This window comes from Micromys minutus (genome assembly GCF_963924665.1).
Source record: "Micromys minutus genome assembly, chromosome: X".
NCBI classification, from domain to species: Eukaryota; Metazoa; Chordata; class Mammalia; order Rodentia; family Muridae; genus Micromys; species Micromys minutus.
This window is the reverse complement of record NC_137970.1, coordinates 71,060,828-71,087,419: the sequence shown is the minus strand read 5'-3', so window position 1 is coordinate 71,087,419 and position 26,592 is coordinate 71,060,828.

The window sequence follows — 26,592 nt, the reverse complement described above, 5'->3', positions numbered from 1 at the left end:
TATTGTAACACACTTCTGCCACTGTGGACTCCAGAATAAAAGTGATAAGCAGAACATTCCTCAGTGATAAGTATTAGATATCTCAGAAAGGGAATACATTTGTTGTGTTAATTCATAGAGATTCTATACTCAGTCAGGAGACCAAAAGTAAGCATCCACTGGGCAATATATTTCTTCTGCCATGAGTTAAAAAATTTTGACCTTCTTGAAAAAAAACGAATGTGTGAAACTGACAAAAATAAGCCTACCTTACTTTGAAAAAATAATCATAAAATATTAGTCTAAAACCAGTTTATTATAAAGCAAGATGAATTTGAACAAGCAAGCATTAGTCCAAAAAAAGGCAATCTCATGTTTGATTACATAGGCTAAATATTGATGACAGATTCTTTCTTTTACTTACAACTTTATTTTATCAAAAACAGAGTATACATGTATAGATATTTAAGACATTTTGGCATAAAACTATATGAATATATTTTGTCAGTAGTTGATTTTTTAAAGGTTTGATAAGTATTTATTGAAATCTTCCTAGTTACAATAAGCATAAAGTACATGTAAAACAAAATGTAACATGAAAATAGTCAAAGCTTTTTTGGTGTGTATAGATTAACCATAATGATTTTTAAATACTAAAAATTGCTACAAGTCTATTTTCTTAGTTCTTGAGTTATTAATGATTTAAAGTCTAGGTGTACCTCAGATTCTTACAAAACTCGTAAGACATAGACAGCTATCCAACATCAGATACTTTAAGAAAACAGCAAACTTATGAGATAAAGAAAAATAATTTTTTGTATACAGATCCTGACAATAAAACCATGAAAATTCTACATTAAAGAAATCCTTCTTGATAAAATTTAACTTCTTTGACTTGTTACATAATATCCTAAGAGAAAAGTCACTTGCTTATCTCTGCATTCACATTCCATACTATATCCTTGTATTCAAATGTTGGTTTCAAGAAACAAAAGCCATTAGAGATATCAATATGACATACTTCCTGCTCCTTTCTTCAAGATACAGTTCAAGTCACATCTCTCTTATTCACTTTCCAGGCTGTTTCTCATTTTCTGACCAGGTAAAATATGATTTCTCACCATATTTTTTTCTATGGCATCTGCCTGAGAAGGAAACATATTTGACATTGACATAATGAAGACATTGATGTAATTAAGTTTCAACTAACTACTGGTGAACTAGTGAATTACTACTACTGGAAATATTTGTGGAGATTCATTCTTACTTATCAACAGATAGAATCAGATAGCCTCCATTGTACCTATAATCTCCGAGGGCTATACAAATGTCAGGATGATTATGATGATTGAACATAAATATGTTCAATGTTTCTTGGTACAATGCCTTCTTCACAAAGTGATATGAACACTAAATTATTAATTATTAGTAAAGAATTATTTTTAAGGAATTATGAATATATAAATCCCTGCATTTTAATTTTCTGACCCTTTTGTGATTTCCATGAAAAACTTTTGTTTAATTAGGAAGATAGCTTGGGTTTAAAAACAATGTTTTTTAATATATATCCAATCTTAAAAAGTAAAGTTATTCTTGTCTCTTATTTGTCTGTTTTTAACTCTTTCTTGTATCATTTCATTAACTTTGATAACCTTAATAAAAATGCCTCCAAGAATATGAATTTCATCATAATTGTACCATTTATTTAAAGGTCAGTAGCAAGTTTCAACAAGAATGGGACTAGAATGGCTTCTACTTCCTCACAGAGGTTTCTAACTATTTTATAATGAACGAATTATAACTGGGAAGATGATCACAGATAGGCTAATGTTAAATATGTAAATACTGTTGAGTATAGTTAGTGATAAATGCATTTTATATGTTGGTTTAATAAAATTATAGTAAAACTACCAATAAAATATTTTAAGCTACCAAAATTATCTTTAAAAGATGGCATCAGTAATAAGTCCATAGTAACAAGATACCTAAGATTTTAGGGAATTAAAAGAATACAGACAAGGCAAGTTATGAAACTGTGTCTAAAACATAGTAACATGAATCAACCAGTTAAATGTGATAAATAAAAGATTTTAAAACTCCTAAAAACTCATGAAGAATATATAATAAAATAAAAATACATAACTACATATAGAACTATTAATTAAAATTCTATTTGAACAATTTATTATGCTTTGGAAATTAAAACTGAAGTGTTCCTGGTAGCTTATACTTTATTTCACTTCAAGTATCTGATTAGAATTGTAAATTTAAGTACAATTGAAGGGAAATATTATTTTTAAGATATATTATAATTATGGTATAAATTATATTTAGCATTTGTAGTTTATAATTTTAACTTTAACTTGTATGATCATAATACCAATCCTCTGATGATTATGTTTTTGAAGTTTACACATTTTTGAGGATAGGCAAGCTCTTATGCCATACAGGGACAAATACACATGACAATAAAAAGCCATTGTTACTTACTGCTCTGACTGAACAAAGGTGGAAAGGTAGGGCTTATACTGAGAGACAGAAAAACAGCAAATTACACTTATATGCCAAGTAATGATGTCTTACCCTGCAAGGATTTGGACTTAACCTGACTAGGATGATAAGGGAGTGAGGAAAGAACAGACACTTGGACAAACATACAGAAAAGCTGGAATCAGGTGAACCATGTGCTCTAAAAAAGAGCAACAGAATCTCAAAAATTCAGCATGTTTACAATAAACTACTTAGTGAGGAGGCAGTTTGATTTAGATTAGTGAAATAAAGAGGAGTCAGGTTAGCTAATCTAGGTAGGAGGCCTTTATAGGAGTTTGAAAGCATCTGTAAGTTGATAGAGAGGTTATTGCTACTAATAAGAACTCTGTAACTCTATACCAGAAAAATATGAAAGGTATTGTTTTGGCAAGATCTTACCCATCACAGGCTCTAATACATGAAAATGCAAAGAGAAAGGCTTAACTGAAAATGATGAGGAAAAGGAACCCTGATTGTAAGCAATTACAAAGGAATATGATTTTGCAAAAAAAAAAGTCATATGGATAAACATGTGCAAACACACACACACACACACACACACACACACACAAACCTGGGCTACATCTCAAAGTGATAGCAGAAGTCACAACATTACCCATGTGCTACTGGACTTTCAGGTATAAAATGTGCAAGATTGAGGGGTCATGGTATCTTGTTTCTCAATTTCAATAAGCCCTAAGCTTACTTTCATTCAATAGGGCCTAAGTTTACACCTAAACTCTGAAATGCGTGGCAGGGGTGGAATTATTCTAGAAAGGTCCTGAGAAGCCATTACTTGCAGCCATAAAACTAAAGCTAAACTTACAGTGAAGACAACCAGAGGACAGTGGTGCCAGATTGAAGGGACAGCCATCAAAGCACAACAAAACAATACAACACAACAACAACAGCAATACCACCACCAACAACAAAAAATTTCTGCAAGCATAGAGTGGACTCAGACCAAGGTAAAGCTTTGTATATTTTGGCAACAAAGCTGGAAAGGCAGGGTTACCTAAACACTTTGGGTTCCACATGATTTCGTTATTAACCGAACATGTCTCACATGGATTTCTAGGATTTAGTGTTTTCTCTGTTAGGCTTTGAACTTTCACTGGCTTCATCAGACTTAGATATCCTCCCATTCATTCCTTTGAGAATAGGAATATATATTCTGTACCATTCTATGTTAGAAGTAGGTTATGGTTTCATTGCTGAGAAGAGACACAATGACCACAGTAAACCTTACAAAGTAAAAAGAAAATGTAAATATGACTAGCTTATAGTTTCTGAGGTTTAGACCAGTATAGTCATGTCAGGAAACATGAAGGCATGCAGGCAGACTTGGTACTAGGAGTGAAAAGTTCTAAAACTTGCTCCACAGTCAGCAGTAGGAGACTGCTACACTGGACCTAGCTTGAACACAGGAGACTTTAAAGCCTGCTTGAACAGTGACACAGACACACTTCTTCCAACAAGGCCACAACTACTGCAACAAGGCCACACCTCCTAGAGTGAGACTCCCATGGCCAAGCATTCAAACACATAGATCTACAAGGGCCATTCCTATTAAAACACCATATTCTGTTCCTTGTCTTTCATAGCTTCATAGGCATAATATAATGCAGAAATATATTCAGTATAACTACAAAAGTTTCCATAGTATGTAATAGTTCAAACTCATTTAAAAGTTCCAAATTCAGTCTCTTCTGAGATTCATGCAATTGCTTAACTCTAATCTCCTGTAAGATCAAAATTAAAATGGAGATCACATACTTTCAATATATAATGGAATAGGATATATAATTCCCATTCCAAAAGGTAGGGAAAGGAACATGATAAAGAAATACTGGACTAAAGCAAGACTGAAAACCAGCTGGTCACATTCCAAACCTGTATCTCCATGTCTGATATCAACGTGCTTTTCAGATCTCCACGTCCTTTCAACTTTGTTAACTGCAACATATTTCTTTTTTCTTTTTCTTTTTTTTCTGGGTCCTGGGAACCTCTTGCTTCTCTGACATCTGGGACTTTATAGTGGTTACCCCCAGTTCCCCAAGCCCTACTGCCACACACCTTCATTTAATATCTTGACCCTCTGTACTTCCACCTTGTCTCCTCCCACACCTTTATCTTAAGCAGGTTTCATTCTCTTCTAGAAGCTCTCCTTGGCAGGCATGCTCCGGCTCTGGCATATCCAGCATCTTAAGGTCTTCAATGCAATCCATGATTCACTGTTACAGCTTCATGCAATGACTTCTCTCTAGGCCTCCATGGAGGGACACCCATGACACACACCTGAGCTCAGCAGTTTTCCTTAGTATTGAAGAGGGATTTTGTAACCTCTTTGTTTTACACTTGATGCAAATGCCAGAACCAGGTGCCCAAAATTGCCAAGTTATACTAATTTCTAGGGATGAAATATGGCATTCTTATTCAATTATGTCTTTACCAGATTTCTCTTTTTGATGGTTTCCTTCACTGCCTAAGCTTGGCTGTCCTGGAACTTGTTCTGTGGACCAGACTGACCTTGAACTAGACATCAGCCTGGCCCTGCCTTCTTAGCACTGGGAAGAAAGGCTTTACCACCATGCCTGGACCTAAACTCCTCTTTAATTTGTTTTCATTCTTAGCCAAAATACCAAAGGAACATTCACTAGACCAAAAACAAATAAAATATTCTTCTCTGGAACCTCTTGATATGGGCACCCACAGTTCAAATCACCCTCAGCACCATTGCCTTTCATGCTTCTGTTACTATCCCATTAAGCCACAACTGAAAATAGTTAACTTTTTTATTTTTATTGGATATTCTCTGTATTTACATTTCAGATATTATCCCCTTTCCCCCCAATCCCCATCCCCCCTCCCTGTCCCATTGTCTCCATGGAGCACTTTCAACTGCCTTTCTAATCCAAAGCTCCAGTATTCATCGTCCTCCAAACAAAATATGGTCCAACCTATCACAGCAAATCCTTATTTTTGGTATGAACTTCTGTCTTAGAGTTTTACTGTTGTGAAGAGACACTATGTCCATGGCAACTCTATTAACTAAAATATTTAATTGGGGCTAAGCTTAGAATGTCATGGCAGGAAACATGGATTCATGCAGGTAGGCATGGTGCTAGATCTGAGAGTTCTACATCTTGATCCACAGGGAGACAAAGACTGCCACACTAGGTTAGCTTGGGCAAATGGAACCTCAAAGCCGACCTCAACAGTAACACACTTCTTTAACCAAGGCTATACCTACTCCAGCAAGTATTATAAACCAAGCATTCACACACATGGATCTCTGGGTGCTATTCCTATCAAAACCATCACATATTCTTTAGTATTTACATGATGGTTTTATAGATGTATATAATCCATTGTGATTACTTTCTCCCTTAAGCTTTCTTCAATGTGATTTTTTTTTCTTATTTTAAAAGAGGGTAAAGGTAAAAGACTTTTTTGAGTCTAAAAAAAAAAAAGAAAAAAAAAAGAAAAAAAAAGAAAAAAAGACTTTATACTTTGAATGTTTGAAGTGTTAAGACAAAGAGACCATGGGAAACAGAATTAATTCATTTTGCCCATGAGATGGATATATGTTCATGAGGTCCAGGAGTAGTATGATTTTGTATGAATGTAAAATTCTACCTGATAAGCCCATGTGTTTGAATACTTGGTGACAGGCTCATTTGCTTTAACAAATGATTCCAATTGTTGGTGTTATTTGGAAATGTTATGGAATTTTGGAGGCAGTGTACAGGTGGTATAGGTTAATTTCTTAGACAATAGAGCGACATTCCTTTTCATATTCAGCCTCTGCATCCCGAATAAAAAATGCAATATCATGAGCTAACTTCCTAACCCTGGAACCATTTTTTCATACCTGCTACCCTCTGTCTACCATGGCATACTTGTAATCAACAAGTGTAAGCCTTAAAAATGCCTTTTACTTAAATTGCATATTTTTGTACAATCAGCAACATGGAAAGTAACTAAAATAAATATTCAGATACCCACAAAAAAGCCCAAAGTGTAACAATGGGTTCTAAGACAAATAACAATCCCCACAAGGACATGATAGAGTTCATAACAAGCATCTACTCTATGAACATACCACATTTTTGTGTCTGTTGGTGAAGGAAGCCAAGTAGAATAAATATTAAAAGACTGTCAACCATTGATAAAGTCTATTAAGGATCATATTTAAAAATTACTGACCTCTAAGGATTTTTAGAAAAAATGCCATTATTGGTGTATCCACAAGAGGTTTAGACATTTTTCTTCAATAATTCCAGAGAAAAAAAAGTTAGTAAAAATGTGGGTTAGATAGATAGTGTATATATAATCCATTCCTCGTATAGCTAACCTATAGTGATTTCAACCCCAACATTAAAGTTTAAGGTTTCCAGTGTTATACTGAGCTGAGACATAAAACAATATCTTGAAAGATCACTTTACTCCCAATGCAAATGCAAATAACTGTGTATCACATAAAAAGTACAGTCTGCCATGGCCAAGTCTACTACCTGATAGAAACATTGATGGAGCCTAGTAAGCTTATGAGCATTCTTCAGTAGGTATATTATAGTATGCCTGGGGGGAGGGTTCTCTACAACTACTATGGCCAATAGAGTAAAGATCCATGGGAGGCAAGAAGGTAGTTTGGCTCAACATAATTTACTAGCTAGTCTTGTTTCAAACTTCAGGAGTTTGAGCCCAATAGTTTTAGCCATTTTAAGCACATCATAATTTGGCACATTTTTTTCTGGTGAGAACTCCATCCTGTGCACACAATAAAAATTATGGCATGACTACATCTAAGCTCTTTGTAGAGCTCTTGTTACATCTTCCATTAAAAAATTAGTTCTAAAGATTGGCTATATGTGATACTTTCCATAATGAAAAATTTTATAGATTGATAAACTCAAGGTAAAAGTCTAAAAAGGATCTAATGAAGTCTCAGGGACATAGGGTCATCAGTCTATTAACTATATTCTATCTCATCTTTCTGGATAGATAATAGGTTGTGAGGTCTTCCTTTTAGAGTGACAACCCTGATTCTCCTAGTGCTTATCTGGGAGCATATCCCACAAATCCCTCACAAAAAATATAGATTTGTCAGAAAAACAAAGTTTAAATTGTGTTCAGTTATGAGAGTTTTAGTGACATGTTTTCCCAAATGAAAACTCTACTTTTTATATAGGATAATAAAAATGGATCAGTGTACAGGAACCTCCTTATTGCCTAAAACATGCAATTATATGTTGAAATGAAAAGTACAATGTCAGGGTTTTCAGTGGTTACCATTCATAAAACTTTTCATACTGATTATATATTTTTCTTAAGTAAATCATTAAGGATTTCAACACTTTATAAACATCAGTCTATAGATAAAAGCACATTCTTCATCCCATATTAAGAAAATTTTTCTTCTGGGGTACAGAGCTAAACAAAAAGTTCTCAATTGAAGAATATTGAATGGCTGAGAAGCATCTAAGGAAGTACTCGACATCCTTAGTCATCAGGGAAATGCAAATCAAATCAACTCTGAGATTTCACCTCACACCAGAATGGCTAAGATCAAAAACCCAGATGACAGCAGATGCTGGCAAGGATGCAGAGAAAGAGGAACACTCCTTCACTGTTGGTGGGGTTGTAAACTGGTACAATCACTCTGGAAATCTGTCTGGCGGTTCCTTAGAAAATTAGACATAGTACTACCTGAAGTCCCAGTTATTCCACTTCTGGGCATATACCCAAGAGACACTCCAACATGCAATAAAGACACATACACCACAATGTTCATAGCAGCCCTATTTTTAATAGCCAGAAGCTGGAAAGAACTCAGATGTCCTTCAGTAGATGAATAGATACAAAAATTGTGGTATATTTACACAATGGAATATTACTCAGCCACCAGAAACAATGACTTTATGAAATTCCTAAGAAAATGGATGCATCTAGAGAATATCATCCTGTGTGAGGTATTTCAGTCACAAAGGAACAGACATAATATGCAGTCACTGATAATTGGATACTAACCCCAGAAATCTCTGAACACCCCAGAAACAACTCAGAGGCTGTATCAAGCTCAAGAAAAACAAAGGCCAAAAAAAAAAAAAAAAAGAAAGAAAGAAAGCCTCAGTCCCTCTTTGAAAAAAAAAATGTTTAACACCCTCTCAGAGTGTGGTTTACATGGACCTTAAATCATTAATAATCCAAGAGCTAAGAAAATAGCCTTTTGGCAATTTTTGTTATTCATAGATCATTATGCTTAATCTATACTCAACAAGAAATCTGCTTCCCTGTTATGTTCTTCATGCTTATGGTACCTAGTGGGACTTCAGTGCATTCAATCAAACCTCTAAAAGAATTAAGTACTCACAAAAATATTCATATAATATTATGCCAAAATGCCCTTAAAAATCTGTATATTTATTCCTCTTAAAAATAATAAAGTGGTAAGACAAAAAAAGAAACAAAAGAAAAATTTTTCTTTGCAACAGATAGATGCTACTACAGAAAACCACAAGCAATCAACACACAGAGTTTTGAAGCCATGTCCCAGTGAATACATCTACAATACACTCCATATGTAAGGTGCATGGAACATTGTAGAAGTAGTAGAAAGATTCTAAGAGAGAGGATGGTAGATTTTTTTTCCTGTGCAATTGCATCTCTTAGTAACATAAGAAGCTATATGCATAAAGTCTCAGTAAGATGACAATGCAAATCTAAGCTAAGCAATCATAACACTAATGAACATGCAAAACTGCAGGAAGGAAACACAATGAGGCCTCTGATCTACAACAAAGAATTTCAGGAAACTGAGTGGGAGAGTTGGCCCTCCACAGGAAAGAACACACCAATTTGTTATCCAGTGCAAAATAGTCAGTCCCAAAACATACATGCCAATCACATTAAATGGATTTAACCATTTATATTTAATTATATAAATATATATACAAGTGCAGTATCAAATGATAAAGAAAGAGGACATGAATTTGAAAAGTTGGAATGAGGTCAAATAGAGTAGCAGGGATTGAAGAAAAGATCTACAGAGACTGCCTCACCTGGAGAACCACCCAATATGCAGCCACCAAACACAAGCACTGTTGCTGATGGTAATAAGTGTTTAGTGGCAGGATCCAGATATGAATGCCTCCTCAGAGTCTCTTCCAGAGTCATATAGATACAGAGGAGGATGCTTGCAGCTAACCATCAGATTGAACACAGGGAACCCAATGAAAGATCTAGATAAAGGACTGAAGGAGCTGAAAGGTTTGCAACCTCATGGGAAGAACAACATCATCAACCCGCCTTGTTACTGAGGCAGAGAGGGTGACTGGGAGAGGGAGCACCTTCATGGAATCAAGTTGAAGGGGAGGAGAGAGGGGAGTAGGGGGAGGGTATAACATTTAAAATATAAATACAGAGAATATCCAGTAAAATTGAAAAGAAAGCAAAGTTGGAGTGAGTGCATTGAAGGGTTTACAAAGATGAAGGTGGAGGAAGAAATGTAATTAAAACACAATCTCAAAAATAAACAACAAAAATTGTCAATACTGTAGAAGAATATTAATTCAGCAACATTGCTGCTTTGGCAAAGGATCACATCCAAAGACCTTCTAGGTATGTGCAATCCAGCTGGAATAACACATCTTTAATCCTCCTGGCTGGGATATACATACCCTTAGTATACACCTTCAATTACAAGCAATGCAAGTAGAATTCATTTATAAAAGAAAAGACCTGTGTTTTAAAGAGATGTCTAATTTAGTGCCAGACAAAGTGATGGATCCAAGTCCGATTTGACAGAATGAATTAGAGATAAGATGTTCCCGACTCTAAGGAAAAGAGCACAGGCAAGAAAGGCTACTTAACACAGAGTATGTCAGAGGAAGGGATATTCAGGGAGCATAGTTCACATGAATTCTGGCAATACAGTGCATTTATTTGAGTTCAGTTCAGTGCAGTTAATTGATGTAATTGATTTTGGTTGAATTCTTTAGTTCTATTCAGTTATGTTCCATATATGAAGTCAGTGCAGTTCAGTTTGTGTCATGTCCAGCATGGTCTTGCTCTGGTATAAAGACATGGTTCCTGTCTCTGGAGCAGGTCCTGCAGGCATGGACCTCTGTACTGGCTTGTTTTGTGTCAACTTGACACAGTTGGAGTTATCTCAGCAAAAGGAGCCTCAGTTGAGGAAATGCCTCCATAAGATCCAGCTCTAAGTCATTTTCTCAACTAGTGATCAAGAAGGGAGGGTCCAGCCCATTGTGGGTGGTGCCATCTGTGGGTTCATAGACCTGGTTTCTGTAAGAAAGCACGGTGAGCAAGCCAGGGGTAGCAAGCCAGTACACAACATCCATTTATGGCTTTTACATCAGCTCCTGCTCCCTGTCCTGCTTGAGTTCTAATCCTGACTTCATTTGGTAATGAACAACAGTGTAGAAGTGTAAGATGAATCAACCATTTCCTCCCCAACTTGCTTCTTGGTCATGATGTTTTGTTTAGGACTAAGACAGACGACCTCCATGACTGCCAATGGCTACTGTGGACATAAGGACTGTTTGTGTAATAATGTACATATTTTCATGTTTCTCTGAAGAATGTTCCCTCTGTTAACTTTACTGTCTCCATGATGATCAAAGACACCATGAGTTCAGCCCTTGAAGTTGTGGCTAACGTCTCAGCAAAATAGTAAGGACTGGGACCCTCAAGACAGCCCTTAGGGGTGTGGAAAATAACTCTTAAAAATGTAAGTTCAAGAAAGGCCATTTTCAAAAGGTGTAACTGTTTCTGATTATTACTACTCCTAACACATCAAGGACACATCGTATGTCCCAAATCTTATCCTGACTTGTGTTGTCATTTAATTCTCAAAACAACATGCCTTTTGAGTTAACCTTTAGATAGATGTATATGTTGAAAACCCTGTCTGCTCTGTGGATTTCCTGTTCATTCTCTTTATAATGTCATTAAAAGCTCGAAAATATATAATTTCTCAACTATTCGGAAATATAAGGATGTAATATTAACTTCACAAGGGGCGCCACAGATCTACAGAAACAGGCAGCTACACTATGAGCCAGATTGTAAGAAAGATACAAAGAAAGGCAGATGCAAATACAGTCAGAGTCCTGAGCTCAAGGTAAACTTGGGAGAGAGGAAATTTAGGTCCAGGTTCAGTGAGGTCAGAATGATGATTCCAGGGCAGGGTCTCACCTTATTATCTGTACTTATAACTGCTGTCTCTCCTGAGGAATCAAGAGGCTAATATCATGAATGCTGATTCTTGACATGGTCAAGAAGGAAATTGGAACAAATAATTTTAGTGATTTATAAATTTAAGAAAATGGCATTTGATTTGCATGAGATAAGGTATGTAGCTGAGTGGCAGCAGTTTTATTGTTTGTTTGTTTTGTTTTTGTTGTTGTTTTTTATTTTTGTTTTGTAATTTTCTTTAGTAAGACTTGTGGTGTCTGAATATCTCTGGAGAGCAAAAACACCTTTTCAGGAATTTTTTTCTAACAGGATTTCTGATTTTAGTATGAAAATTTGTAGCAAACACAGTTCTTTTAGAATTTTCATAGCTCTTTTAGAATTTATTTCTTTTTTATTTAATCTTTTATACAGTCCAGACTTTATCTGCTTCCCAGTCCACCCTCGGGTTGTTCCACATCCCTTACCTGCCCCCGTTTCTCCATCTCCACGAGGATGTCTCTTCCCCTACCCTCGCCCCACCAGATTTCCCCATTTCCTCAGGCCTCCAGTCTCTAGATGGCTAGGGGTATCTTCTCTGAGTCCAGAAACTGCAGTCCTCGGCTGTATCTGTGTTGGGTGCCTCATATTAGATGGTATATGTTGCCTGCTTGGTGGCTCAGTGTCTGAAAGATCTTGGGAGTCCATGTTGGTTGAGACTGCTGATCCTTCTACAGGGTTGCTCTCCTTCTCAGCTTCTTCCAGATTTTCCATAATTTAAGCATAGGGATCAGCAGCTTTTTTTCCATTTGTTGGGTATAAATATCTACATCTGAGAGTTTCAACTGCTTGTTGAGTCTTTCACAGGATAGTCATGATAGATCCCTTTTTGTGAACTCTCCATAGCCTCAGTAATGGTTTCAGACAATTGGACATCCCCTTGAGTTTGGTACCAATATGGGCTTTATGCTGGGTCTCCTTTTCTTCAGGCCATTCTCCACTTCCTTCCCAGCAACCCCCTCCCTATACTTGATGCCCTGTCTTTCTGCTAGAGGTGGGTTCTACAAGTTCCTTCTACCCACTGTAGGGCATTTTATCTAAGGTTCCAATACTAAAAGTTTCTCAACTCTTTTAGAATTTCTTCATGCAGCTATCACAACAAGGCTATCAGAAGAGTGATTATATCTCTTTTAGAATGTTTTCATGCTTTCTTATTTTGATAGTATAAGCCAAGAATCTTAGAATTTTTCTAAAATGTTTTCCAGCTTAGTCTGTGTTGTGTTTATGAGAAGATAAAGACAGAGGAAATATATTATGTGTATGTATAGTCAGGTATGGGGGAAAGATGTTCCTCAGCCAGCCCATAAAGGAACAGAAAAGAGAAGGTATAATATAGAATAGAGAATAGAGGTTATTCAGAGCATAGGGAGGGAAGTTAAGAGTATAGTAGAGACAGAGTAAGGAAGAGAGAGAGAGAGAAAGAGAGAGAGAGAGAGAGAGAGAGAGAGAGAGAGAGAGAGAGAGAGAGAGAGAGAGAGAGAGAGAGAGAGAGAGAGAGAGAAGAGAAGAGAAGAGAGAAGAGAAGAGAAGAGAAGAGAAGAGAAGAGAAGAGAAGAGAAGAGAAGAGAAGAGAAGAGAAGAGAAGAGAAGAGAAGAGAAGTAGTGAAGTAGAGAAGTTGAGGCTGGCCATGAGCACTTGGAGAGTGTGTGGGGGGTTAAGGTGAGGAGGGAAAAGAGGTGAGAGGACAGAGTGGGTTCAAGAAAGCAAGAGCAAGAAGGAGCAGAGGAGGTAAGCATCCCCTTTTATAGTGAGTCAGAAATATCTGGCTGTTGCCAGGTAACTGTTGGGCAGAGCTTACACAAAATGCAAAGTCAGAATATTCAAACAAAATTTTTATAGCAGCTTTTCTGCATTATCCAGTAAAATTTTAAAATTCTTACTAGCAAAGAGAACTGTCTCAACCAGAGAGAGCTATCTCAAGCAAGAAGCTGTTTCTCAACCAGAAAGGTATTTATAAAAAGCAAGGAAAAAAGTGATCTAGAACAGAGCAGTACACACTTACGAACACACACACACACATACAGAGAGAGAGAGAGAGAGAGAGAGAGAGAGAGAGAGAGAGAGAGAGAGAAACACATATTCACACACAAACACAGAGAGGGGGTAAGGAGAAGTAAAGGGAGACAGGAAAGAGAGAGGGAGAGGGAGAGGACTCAGACAAGACCTATATACAGAGCTGTCTAGGGAGTCATCTCCATCATAAAATAGGCCTCCAGCTTGGACCCTCAATTTGACTTCCAGTTGTTTGTTTCTGAAGCCTTCAAGTATCCCTTCTCTCAGAACCCCTCTCCAAGCTGAGGCTTCTCCTTGGCATGTTTCTGGATTTCAGAGGCAGTTTTTCCAAACATAGGAATTCAGTGAGAAGCCATTCGGAATTAGCTCAGAGAGAAGTTTTGAGCCAGAACAGATGAGCTGAACCAGAGAGCCAGAGTTCAGAAAGAAGTAGAAAGGGTGAATATATTTAGTAGTAAGCAGCTAAGATGACAATTTTATCTGCTGAATAAAAGTTACTTTTTTACAATGTCATTGTTATGCTGGATCATTTAAAATGGAAGTTTTAAGTAATTATATTTTCCTTTATGGATACAAAATATCTTATAGTAATTTTAGAAATGGTCTCCTCCTTTGTGTTTTACAAGAACTTGGCATTGTCTCTAAAATTATTCTGAAACCTGCAACATCTTTATCTCTATACATATATTTACATCAATACATAATAATATATTTGTTTACTTTACCATTCCAATGTATAGAAGGAAACCCAATTTTGTTCCAGTCTGGCCTTACTCCTAAGGAAAAAATTAGATCTTGAAATACTTTTATCATTTTCAAGTTATTAAATCATAATGTCAGCAAAAATAAGCATATTTAAATCTCATCAAAATTATGAAATATAGTAGAAACATGTACACACATATTATTTATTTCCCTAGAAATACTATGTTTCAGGGTTTTTTTTTTGTTTGTTTGTTTTTCTTTCCAAGTCCACAACATTTTAACTGCATGACCTTCAGAGATTTAATTCACCCTTTGTCCTTCATTGTAGAGGGATAACAATGTTCATTTCAGAAGGGACTCTTTAATCATCAGTATTTTAAATTTTCACTGTAATGTTTAAAACATATAACACAATGCCACTACCATAATAGTCACTTTAAATTTGATTAAATAATAGCATGGATCGTTTGTTTGACAGATGTATTTGGAAACGATTATACTTTTGGACTTAAAGTCTATTGTATACTACTTACAACCCTCATGTGTCTCTTTATAGGTTGTGTAATTATTAGATATTTAACATTACAGTAGATGATAGTAGGAAATTATTGAACACTGTACTAAGTGCCCATCTCTGGATTAAGTGCTTGGGGTGAAAAAATGAACAAAATCAAGTACTTGTACTTGAAGAGCCTTTTAGGTTTTAAAAGTGAAGGCATTCATTTTACCTCTTTATACTTCAAAAAAATTCAAAAGGTAATGATTCTCACTCAAGTTATGTGTACATTTGCACAAATCTCATCTAAGATTGTTCTTTATTTGTTAGAGTGTAAGAAAATTAAAAACCTCCCCTTGTTGGCCTTTCCACGTGTGCAGACAATGAACACCAGGGAAACAAAGCACCTACCAACATTCTATTATAAATTCTCTCAGCATTTCTTCTATATTTTTATTGCTTTTTCATGTATCTTGACATTTTCATATTAGCAAAATATCTTCCCACAGTCAAGTTGTTCTCAGTCAAGTTTACAAAACGGAAGTCATTCAATAAACATTGAAAAGTGTAAAGGGAAATACTAGAAACCAATTCACTGCTGATACACATTTGAGTATTTTTTCTTTGATTAGAACTGCATGAAATCATGTATTTAAGGAATATGATATTGTTATTTTGCCAAAATATACAGTTAGAGTAGTCAGAGTAACAATAGATGCTGTTTGAGGAGAAAAAATCCTCTAAAGAATTAAATGTTTATTGAAGTGTATCTTAGCAGGTCAGATCATAAAGGTATTTCTTTGCAACCATGATTTGGTACAAGAAATCCAAGACTTATAGGATAATAAGAACTGAAGAAGCCTTTGGGATATTATTCTAATCCAAGAGTTTCGTGCTATGAACATGAAATTGTTCCAATTTTTTTCTGAGACAGGATAGTGTATCGTGTCCTTGTTGCTTTAGTTTTAAATAACTTTTGTGAACAAAACATCCCAGGATACACATTGCAGGGTAAGAATGCAGGCAAAATTCTTTATCTCTCTTTTTCTTTCCTTTCCCATTTGTCTGATGATAGTAAGAATATCTATTTCATGATATTACTGAGCATTTAGTTAAATATGTATGTTATATAGCTTAGATATATGACTAGTATACAGGAAATGTTGGCTGATTTCATAAGCAGAGTTTACTTCCTTCTTGTGAGTTAAAGGGAAATTCTACCTGGATTTATGAACATTTATAGGTAGTTGTGTTTATAACATAATTAGGAATTTATTGATTATTTTCATTGTGATTTTGGCAACAAAAATATTCTAAGAACTTTTGTAAGAATCAAATATCTTGGGACATAGAGAGCATCCATATGTTTTGAAAATCTGGTGGAAAGACATTTCAGAAGCAAAGAACAGTAAGATGTAAACATTCTAGAAATTGTTCTGAAATGACAGCTTTTACTCCCTTTTCTCTTTTTCCCCTGTAATATTAATACCATTATGTAACTTTAGGAAAGTAACGTCAAAACATGTTTTTGTTCATTATTTAAACATTATAGCTAGATACTCCTGGAAAAAATCCATAAAAAGATATATGTGTAGTTATATTAATATGAGTGTATTTCTTTACTTCTTCTAAACCTATAGAAAATGATGCTATTTTTAAAAATACAATATAAAAAAGCAAACTATTAGCAATGCTGTATTATATGCATGGTTGTATTTTTTCCTTAAAGTAGAGATATACAGTTAGTTTTGGATCATTTTCCAATTTGAGCTTCTTCTCTTTTCCATAATTTATAACTAGTATCCATTTAGAAATAACTCCAAAATACTTACATGAACTTGATGTGTCCATATGTTTTGTCCATTAGTTGACAAAACATATTGAACCTATTTATGAATGAAGTTGCCAGAACAAATTGATGTGTGTTTCAATATGGCTGGACAGAACCACCTCCTTTAATTTCAAAACATAGAGATGTTTCATTTGTTCTTAATCTCTGTATCAAAATATTGCCATATAAAGCAGTAAAGTATTATTATCCATCCTTATAATTATATTTTACAAAAAAAAAACTTTGTTGAACATTCAAATTATTTTTTTCTAAAGAAATTCAGTAAGATTCAGTAAGAATGTGCATAAGGTAACTGTCAGCTTAACACAATCTGGAATTTCCTAGGACAGAAACCTATGGGCATGCCTATTAGGGATGATTTGGTTGTCATTATTGAGGTGAGGAAGACATACAAATTGTGGGAGATATTATTTCCTAAAAAGAGGTCAAGTACTGTATAAGATAGAAGAAGCAAGCTGAATAGCAACATACATTTATCGTTGGGATTCCTGATTATGAGTGCAATATGATGGGTATACGCTCCTGCCTTGTCTTAACTGTCTTTGAAATGTAAGTCTGTGCTTTGAAATGTAAGCTAAATGTTATGCCAAAATGTCTTTTATATAAAAAAAGGAAAGTACACACCATGAAAACTTTGACTATTTCCATGTTACGTTTTGTTTTACATGTAATTTATGCTCATTGTAACTAGTAAGATTTCAATGCATACTATCAAATCTTTAAAAAAAATCAAGTACTGACAAAAATATATTCATATAGTTTTATGCCAAAATGCTTTTAAAATCTGTACATTTATCTTTGTTTTTTAAAATAAAGTTGTTTAATTAAAAAAAGAAAAAAAGGAAGTAAATACACCCAAAAGGAGTTGAAGGCAACAAATTGTCAAACTCTGAGCAGAAATCAACTACATAGAAACAAAGAGATCAATACAAAGAATCAACAAAACCAGAAGCTGGTTCTTTGAGAGAATCAACATGATAGATAAACACATAGGCAAACTAAAGGGCCCAGAGGCAGTATCAAAATTTACAAAATCAGAAATGAAAAGGGAGACATAACAACAGAAACTGAGGAAATTAAAAAAAAATATTAGATCCTTCTACAAAAGCCTATACTCAACAAAACTAGAAAATCTAGATGAAATTGATGGTTTTCTAAACATATCCCACATACCAAAGTTAAATCAAGAGCAGGTAAACTATCTAAACAGGCCCATATCCATAAACAAATAGAAGTCATTAAAAAAATCCCAGCCCAGGGCCAGATGGATTGAGTTCACGATACTACCAGCCCTTCAAAGAACACCTGATACCAATATTCCTGAAACAATTCCATAAAGTAGAAACAGAAAGAAGAATTCCTAATTCATTCTATGAAGCTAAAGTTACACTGATACCTAAACCACACAAGGACAAAGGCATAACCAAAAAAACAAACAAACAAAAAAAAAAAATAAAGAACTTCAGGCCAATCTTGCTTATGACTCTCAGTGCAAAATTACTCAATAAAAAGTTCTTGATTCACCATGATCAAGTAGACTTTATGCCAGGGATGCAAGGTTTGCTCAATATAAGAAAACCTATTAATGTAATCCACTACAGAAACAAATTCCAAAAAAAGAAAGTAAGAAAAATAAAAAACTCACATGATTCTTTCTTTAGATGCAGAAAAAGCATTTGACAATACACAATACTCCATGTTGAATGTATTGGAGAAATGAGGAATTCAAGCCCATACTTAAATATAATAAAAGCAATTTACTGCAAGAAAAAAAAAAAAAAACAGCCAATATCAAATTAAATGGAGAAATACTTGAAACAACCCCATTAAAATCAAGGACAAGGCAACGAGACCCACTCTCCCCATAACCATTCAACATAGTACTTGAAGTGCTAGCTAAAAAATAAATAAGATGACAAAAAGAAATCAAGGGGATACAAATTGACAAAGAGGAAATAAAGGCAATACTATTTGCAGATGATATAATAGCATACATAAGTGAACCCAAAAATTCTGCCAGAGGACTTCTCCAGCTGATAAATAACTTCAGAAAAGTGGCCAGATATAAAATTAACTCAAATAAATTGGTAGCTTTCTTTTAAATAATTGATAAAAAGACTGAGAAAAATTAGGGAAACAACTCCCTTCACAGTAGTCACTAATAATATAAATTATCTTATGGTAACACTAACAAAACAAGTGGAAAATCTATATGACAATAATTTCAAAATTCTCAAGAAAGAAATCAAGGAAAATTGAGAGACCACACATGCTCATGGATTGACAGAATTAACATAGTAAAAATGGCCATCCTACCAAAGGTGATCTACAGGTTCAATGCAATCCTCATCAGAATACCAACACATTTCTTTAAATACATGGAAAAAGAAATGCTCAAATTCATCTGGAAAGGCAAAGAGCACAGAATGTTGAGTATTTCTCAACAGTAAAAGAATTGCTGGGGGAATCACCATCCCCGAGATCAAGCTCTACTACAGAGTAATAAAAACTACACTATACAGTATTAGTACAGAGACAGACAGGTTGATCAATGTAATAGAATTGAAGGCCCAGAAATAAAACCACACACTTACTTACACACACTTGATCTTTGACAAAGGTGCTAAAACCAGCCAATGTAAAAGAGACAGCATTTTCAAAAATGTTGCTCATATAACAGGCTGTCTGTATGTAGAAAAATGAAAATATAGACCCATATCTGTCACCCTGTACACAGTCCAAGTGGATCAAGGACCTGATTATAAAACGGGAAACACTGCATCTAATAGAAAAGAAAGTGGGAAAGAGCCTTCTACTCATTGGCACAGGAGAAAAATTCCTAAAGAGAACTCCAATGGCTCATGCTCTAAGATCAAGAATGGAACCTCATGAAATTGGTAACTTACTGTAAGGCAAAGGACATAGTCAATAGGACAAATCAGCATCTACAGACTGAGAATAAAATCTTTACTAACCCCAAATCTGATAGACGGTAACAAAATAAATGAAGAACTCAAGAAACTAACCCCAAAGTAGAAAACAACTCAATTAAAAATGAGGTATAGACCTAAACAGAGAATTCACAGCAGAGGAATCCTGAATGGATAAAAAGCATATAAAGAAATGGTCAGAGCCCTTAGTGATCAGAGAAATACAAATCAAAACCACCCTAATATTCCACCTTACCCCAGTCATAACAGCTAAGATAAAAAACTCAGGAGACAACACATGTTAGTAAGAATGTAGAGAAAGAGGAACATTGTTGGTGGGGTTGCAAACTGGTACAACCATGCTGGAAATCAATTTAGAGGTTCCTCAAAAAATTAAAAATAGACCCAGCAATACCACTCTTGAGAATATTCCCAAAAGATGCCCCATCATGCCAAGGGGCACATGTTCTACTGTGTTCATAGCAGCCTTGTTTGCAATAGCCAGAAGCTGGAAACAACCCAGATGTCCTATAACAGAAGAATGAATACAGAAATTGTGGTTCATTTACACAATGGAGTACTACTCAGTCATTAAAAACCAGGGCATCCTGAATTTTGCAGCCAAATAGAGATAACTAAAAAATATCAACCTGAGTGAGGTAACTCAGACCCAAAAGAAAATACATGGTATGTACTCACTAATATGTGGATAGCCAAAAGAGTATTTAACAAGTACAGAATATTGAAGAAACAGTCCACAGAACTTCAAAAGGTCAAGAAAATGAAAGGCCCAAGTGAGGAAGCTGCAGTGCCACTTGGGACAGAGATGAAAACAACCATTCATGGAAAGAAGGGAGGAACCTGGCAGAGAAAGGAAATGGGGGAAGGGGAATATGATCTGGTATTGGGTAGAGGGAAAGGACTGAAGCCCTGAGGGCTAGCATAAAGAATGGAAACAGGCAACCTCAGGAGGTAGGATGTTGGGAGGACCCTCCAGAATATACCAGAGACCTTGGAGGTAGGAGACCCTCAGGACTCACAGGGTGTGGTTCCTAGGTATAATGCCCTACCGTGGAGAGACAGTACTTGTAGAGCCCACCTCCAACACAAAGACAGGGTATCAAGTGAGGGATAGGGTTTCCAACCCATAGTCAAAACTCTGACCCATAAGGGTTTCTGCCTGAATAAAAACCGCAAGAATGGAAATAGAGAAGAGCCTGAAGAAAAGAACGGCCATGGAATGCCCCAAAATGGGATCTGGCTCAAGGGGCACCCCCAAAGCCTGACACCATTACTGAGGTTATAGAGTGCTCACAAAATGGGTCCTGTCAAGACTGCCCTATGAAAGAACCAAAAACAAACAAACAAACAAAAAAGCTAAAAGAGTCAGATGCAGATATTTTCACTCAACTGAAGCTGCAGACCCCTGTGGCTGAATTAGGGAAAAGCTGGAGGAAGTTGAGGAGGAGAGCGACCCTGTAGTAGAACCAGCAGTCTCAATTAACCTGGACCCCTGAGATCTCTCAGACACTGGATAACCAACCTGGCAGCATACACAGGCTAATATGATGCCCCCAACACATATACAGCAGAGGACTCTAGGTCATCAATCATTAAAAACAAAGAATGTACCATTTCTCTCTTAAAGATGCTTTACTCAGAGAATTATTACAGCAATGGAAATAGAAACTTAAGTAGGACCCTACCACAGTTACATTTTTCTAGTATTTCAAGCTCATTCTCACCTCACTTGCAAGAAGATAGCCTATGATAGTGTGAGGTTACAGACAAACAGTGGTATCTCTGTTTTGGTTTTCTTTTACAAAATATGTGCTTGGTATACTAAAAAAATAAAATAATTAAATTTCTGTTGTCTTACAGATATTTAGACAGAAATATCCAATATATATTAAACTCCCACCACAAAAAGCAACTAATTTGATAAAAATATCTTCTCAATATTGTGTTTTGGTTTGTACCATTTCTAATAAACAGCACTCGCTTCCAGCACATTTGCATTTATATATGTTGGAAATGAGGAAGTGTAGCATATTTCCTTTCCCATGGGAGCCTTGCTCTGAGCATATTTGAGCAGTGACCTGATTAAGCTGCCAGAGAGTGTTAGTATTTTTGTAGAACCTTTAAAATAGAAATCTAGAGCAAAAGGACAACACCTGAGAATTAGACCATATTACTCTACAGTAAATGAAAATTATGAAGGTGACTATTTTCTATCTTAGAGAAGGTTTTCACAACTTTTGCCTTTAATCAGATTTTCTTAATAGGCAAACTCTTTCTGTGAAATCACTTTTTTCAGTAAAAGTTGCTCTATGCAAATTGAGAATATTGAATCCTAGAATTCTGGATGGTAGCCGCCAGATTTAAAGGCTGTGAACATCTTAAGCCAAGTATAAAATCCCTCTCTTCAGATATGGGGATTGACATGAGTTCATGAGTGACTAAAGTCGTAGCTATAGGAGCATTTTGAGTACATTTGTGAATTGAGTTACTATACATGGTTCCAGGAAGAAGATTTTAAACAGCATTCAGATATTTTTTAATAAAAGGAAGTAAACGGGATTGTGGACAGATGCATGTATCAAACCTCTAATAGAATTAAGTACTCACAAATAATATTCATATAATTTTATGCCAAAATGCCTTTAAAAATCTGTATATGCACCCATATTTTTTAAAAATAAAGTTGTAAGAGAGATTAAAAAAGGAGTCATTCTTATTTGTGATATGACTTTTAATTGTTCAATCATTTTAACTTCCACACAAGTATAGCAAATCAATAGAGTATGATCTCATTAGAAAAGAGTATGGTTCATTTTTTAATATAAAGACACAAGTGTTCAGCTTCAAATCATTCCATTGCTGAGTGAATTCTATTCCTATGTCCTTTTGTTCTTTCTTCTGTAGACTTCTTGGTTAGCTAATATTCTTTCTTTGAATGTTTAAATTGAAAGCCTACTTCATTCAATAACCCATTCAGCTTCTGTATCCTTCTGTGGTTTTCATATCATTGTTCACTTCTCTAATATAGCATTGTCATATTATATTTTGATTAAATTGTAAGATTTCTGACTACAAATATATAATATATAAACTACACAAATAATACCAACCACCTTATTCATTCATTCATTCATTCATTCATTCATTTAGATACTTATCCTGTTACCCAGTCTTCTCACAGGCCCCCATTACACATTTTCCTTCCCAATAGAGAAGGGGAGCTCACGTGGGTAACACTGGAACATCATGATATAGCAGGATTAAGCACATCTTCCACTGAGGCCCAACCAGCAGTCCAGTTAGGAGAAGGGGATCCAATGGAAGGCAACAGATCAGAGAAAGCCTCCACTTCGATTTTTAGAGTACCTAAATGAAGACTGAGCTGCACTTCCATTATGAATATATAGGGGCCTTGGTCCATCCCCTGCATGGCCTTTGGTTGGTGGTTCAGTCTCTGTGAGTGACTCTGTAATTCTTCTTGTGGTATCCTTGACCTCTCCAGATTTCTCAATCTTTATTCCCCATTACTCCACAAGGCACCCTGAGTTCCTCTTTATGTTTGCCATTTAATAATATGAAATATAAGAAAGGGAATATTGTAAGCACTTTTCTTTTTTTTAAGAGGGGGGAAGTTTATCAATTTTATTTATTTGTGAAATGAAGATATCAGAACTCAGACTTGGAAATACATCATTCTATCAAAACAGGCATGGGAATATTGTATGCATAGGGTTAATTTTATTATGTGAAAGCTCATATTGATTTTACATAGTCTCTACCTGTCATCACAGGCACAGGTGGGTTTTTTTCACCTGCCAGGACTTGGTTTGATGAGCTTTAATTTTTGCCAATTTAATGTGTGTGGCCTCTGGTCTGTGGTACTTATGTTTATACATTCTTTAAAGATAAATGTCTTTTCTTATTCTTAATTAATTTATTTTATAAAATATTATTATAGCTCACAAAATTTGCCACATACTAATTTGTGATGAATACACATTTTTTTCCTTTTATCTTTTTCTTTTCTAAGAATGTCTGAGGCTTCCATATTTTAACCTTAATTCTTTTTGAGCTTCACATGGTCTGAGAGTTTTCTAGGGTATTCAGAGCTTTCTGGAGCTAGTATCCAATTATCAATGACTGGATATCATATGTGTTCTTTGTGAAAGGGTTACCTCACTCAGGATGATATTCACTAATTCCATCCATTTCCCTGGAAATTTCATAAAGTCATTGTTTTTAATAACTGAGTAGTACTCCATTGTGTACATGTACCACAATTTCTGTATCCATTCCGTTGTTGATGGGCATCTGGGTTCTTTCCAGCTTCTGGCTATTATAAATAAGGCTGCTGTGAACATGGTGGAACATGTGTTCTCATTATATGTTGGAGGATCTTGGGGTATATGCTCAGAAGAGGTATAATTGTGTCTTCAGGTAGTACTATGTCCCATTTTCTAAGGAAGCACCAGACTGATTTTCAGAGTGGTTGTACGACCTTACAACCCCACCAACAGTGGAAAAGTGTTCCTCTTTCTAAGCATCCTCGCCAGCATCTGCTGTCATCTGAGATTTTGAACTTAGCCATTCTGACTGGTATAAAGTGGACTCTCAGGGTAGTTTTGATTTGCATTTCCCTGATGACTATGGGTGTTGAGCATTTCTTTAGGTGCTTCTAGGCCATTTGGTATTATTCAGTTGAAAGTTCTTTGTTTAGCTCTGCACCCCATTTTTAATTGGATTGTTTGATTCTCTGGGGTATAACTTCTTGAGTTATTTGTATGTATTGGATATTAGAACTCTATCAGATGTGTTATTGGTAAAGAACCTTTCCCAGTCTGTTGGCTGCAATTTTTTATTTCTTGATAGTGTCCTCAGACTTATAGAAACTCCGCAGTCTCATGAGGTCCCATTTATTGATTCTTGATTTTAGAGCATAGGGCACTGGTATTCTGTTCACGAAATTTTCCCCTGTGCATATGTGTTCTAAGTTTTTTCCCACTTTGTCTTGTAATAGTTTCAGATTGTGTACGTGGTTTTATGTGGAGATCTTTGATTCATTTGCACTTGAGCTTTGTAAAAGGATATAAGAAAGGATCAATTTTCATTCTTCTGTATGCTGATTGCCAGTTGAACCAACACTGTTTGTTAAAGAGACTGTTCTTTTTCCATTGAATGATTTTAGCTCCTTTGTCAAGATCAAGTGACCATATGTGTGAGGGTTAATTTCTGGATCTTCAGTTCTGTTCCATTGATCTATCTGCCTATCTCTGTACCAATACCAAGCATTTTTTAATAAAATCACTTTGTAATATAGCTTAAGGTCAGTGACGGTTATTTCTGCAGTTTTCTTGTTGTTGAGAATAGATTTCACAATTCTAGGTTTTCTGTTAATCCAGATGGATATGCAAATTGATCTTTCCAACTCTATGAAGAATTGAGTTGGGATTTTGATGGGGATTGCATTGAATCTGTAGATTGCTTTTGGTAAGTTGGCCATTTTTACAATGTTGATCCTTCCAATCCTGAGCATAGGAGATCTTTCCATCTTCTGAGTTCTTTAATTTCCTTCTTCAAAGATTTGAAGTTCTTGTCATACAGATCTTACACTTGCTTAATTAGGGTCACACCAAGGTATTTCATATTTTTGTGACTATTGTGAAGAGTGTTTGTTCTCTAATTTCTTTCTCAGCCTGTTTATCCTTTGGTAGAGTTTTGCTGGCTATAGTAACCTTGGCTGGCATTTGTGTTCTCTTAGAATCTGTAAGATGCTGTTCAGATTCTTCTATCTTTCAGTTTCTATTGAGAAGCCTGGTGTAATTCTGATTGGTCTGCCTTTATATGTTACATGTTCTTCTTTCTTCACTGGTTTTAGGATTCTTTCTTTGTTTTGAATATTTGGTGTTTTGTCTATTATGTGTCAGGATGAAATTCTTTTTTGGTCCAGTGTATTTGGAGTTCTGTAGAAATCTTCTATTTTCATGGACATCTTGTTCTTTGGGGTAGGAAAGATTCCTTCTATGATTTTCTTGAAGATAATTACTGTAATTTTTAGTTGATATTCTTCACCCTCTTTTACAACTATTATCCTTAGGTTTGGTCTTTTCATTATGTCCAAGATTTCCTGGACATTTTGGGTTAGGACCTTTTTGGCTTTTGCATCTTCTTTGACTGTTTTGTCTATGTTTTCTATGTTGTCTTTTGCTCCTGAGAACCTCTCTTCTGTCTCTTGTAGTTTGTTGGTGGTGCTTGAATCTATGACCCATGATTTCTTTCTCAAGTGTTCTATCTCCAGGGTTGTCTCATTTGTGATTCCTTTATAGTATCAATTTCCATTTTCAATTCCTTCAACAGTTTGATTGTGTTTTCCTGTAGTTCTTTGAGTGGTTTCTCCTAGTTCTACTATAATTGTTTAAGGGAGTTATTCATGTTCTCCTTGAAGTTCTCCATCATCATCATGAAGTATGATTTTAAGTCTAAATCTTGTTTTTCTGGTGTGTTGGGAAATCTACTACTTGCTGTGATGGGAGACCTGGGTTCTGATCTGACCAGGTTGTCTTGGTTTCCATTGCGTGGGTTCTTGTACTTTCTTCTTGCCATCTTGTTGTCAGTGATTGTAGGTAACCTTTTTGTTTATGAGTGGTTCATATCTTTCCTGTGGGTCTGAACGTCCCTGTGCTCAGGAGGGAGATTGCTCCTTGGTGTTCTGTTCTTTGTGGACAATCAGTGAGTTCTGATGGCAGTGACTCAGTTCTGTCTTTGTCAGCTCAGGTGTGAGGCCTCTTTGAAGGCTGTTCTGAGAACTCAGCCC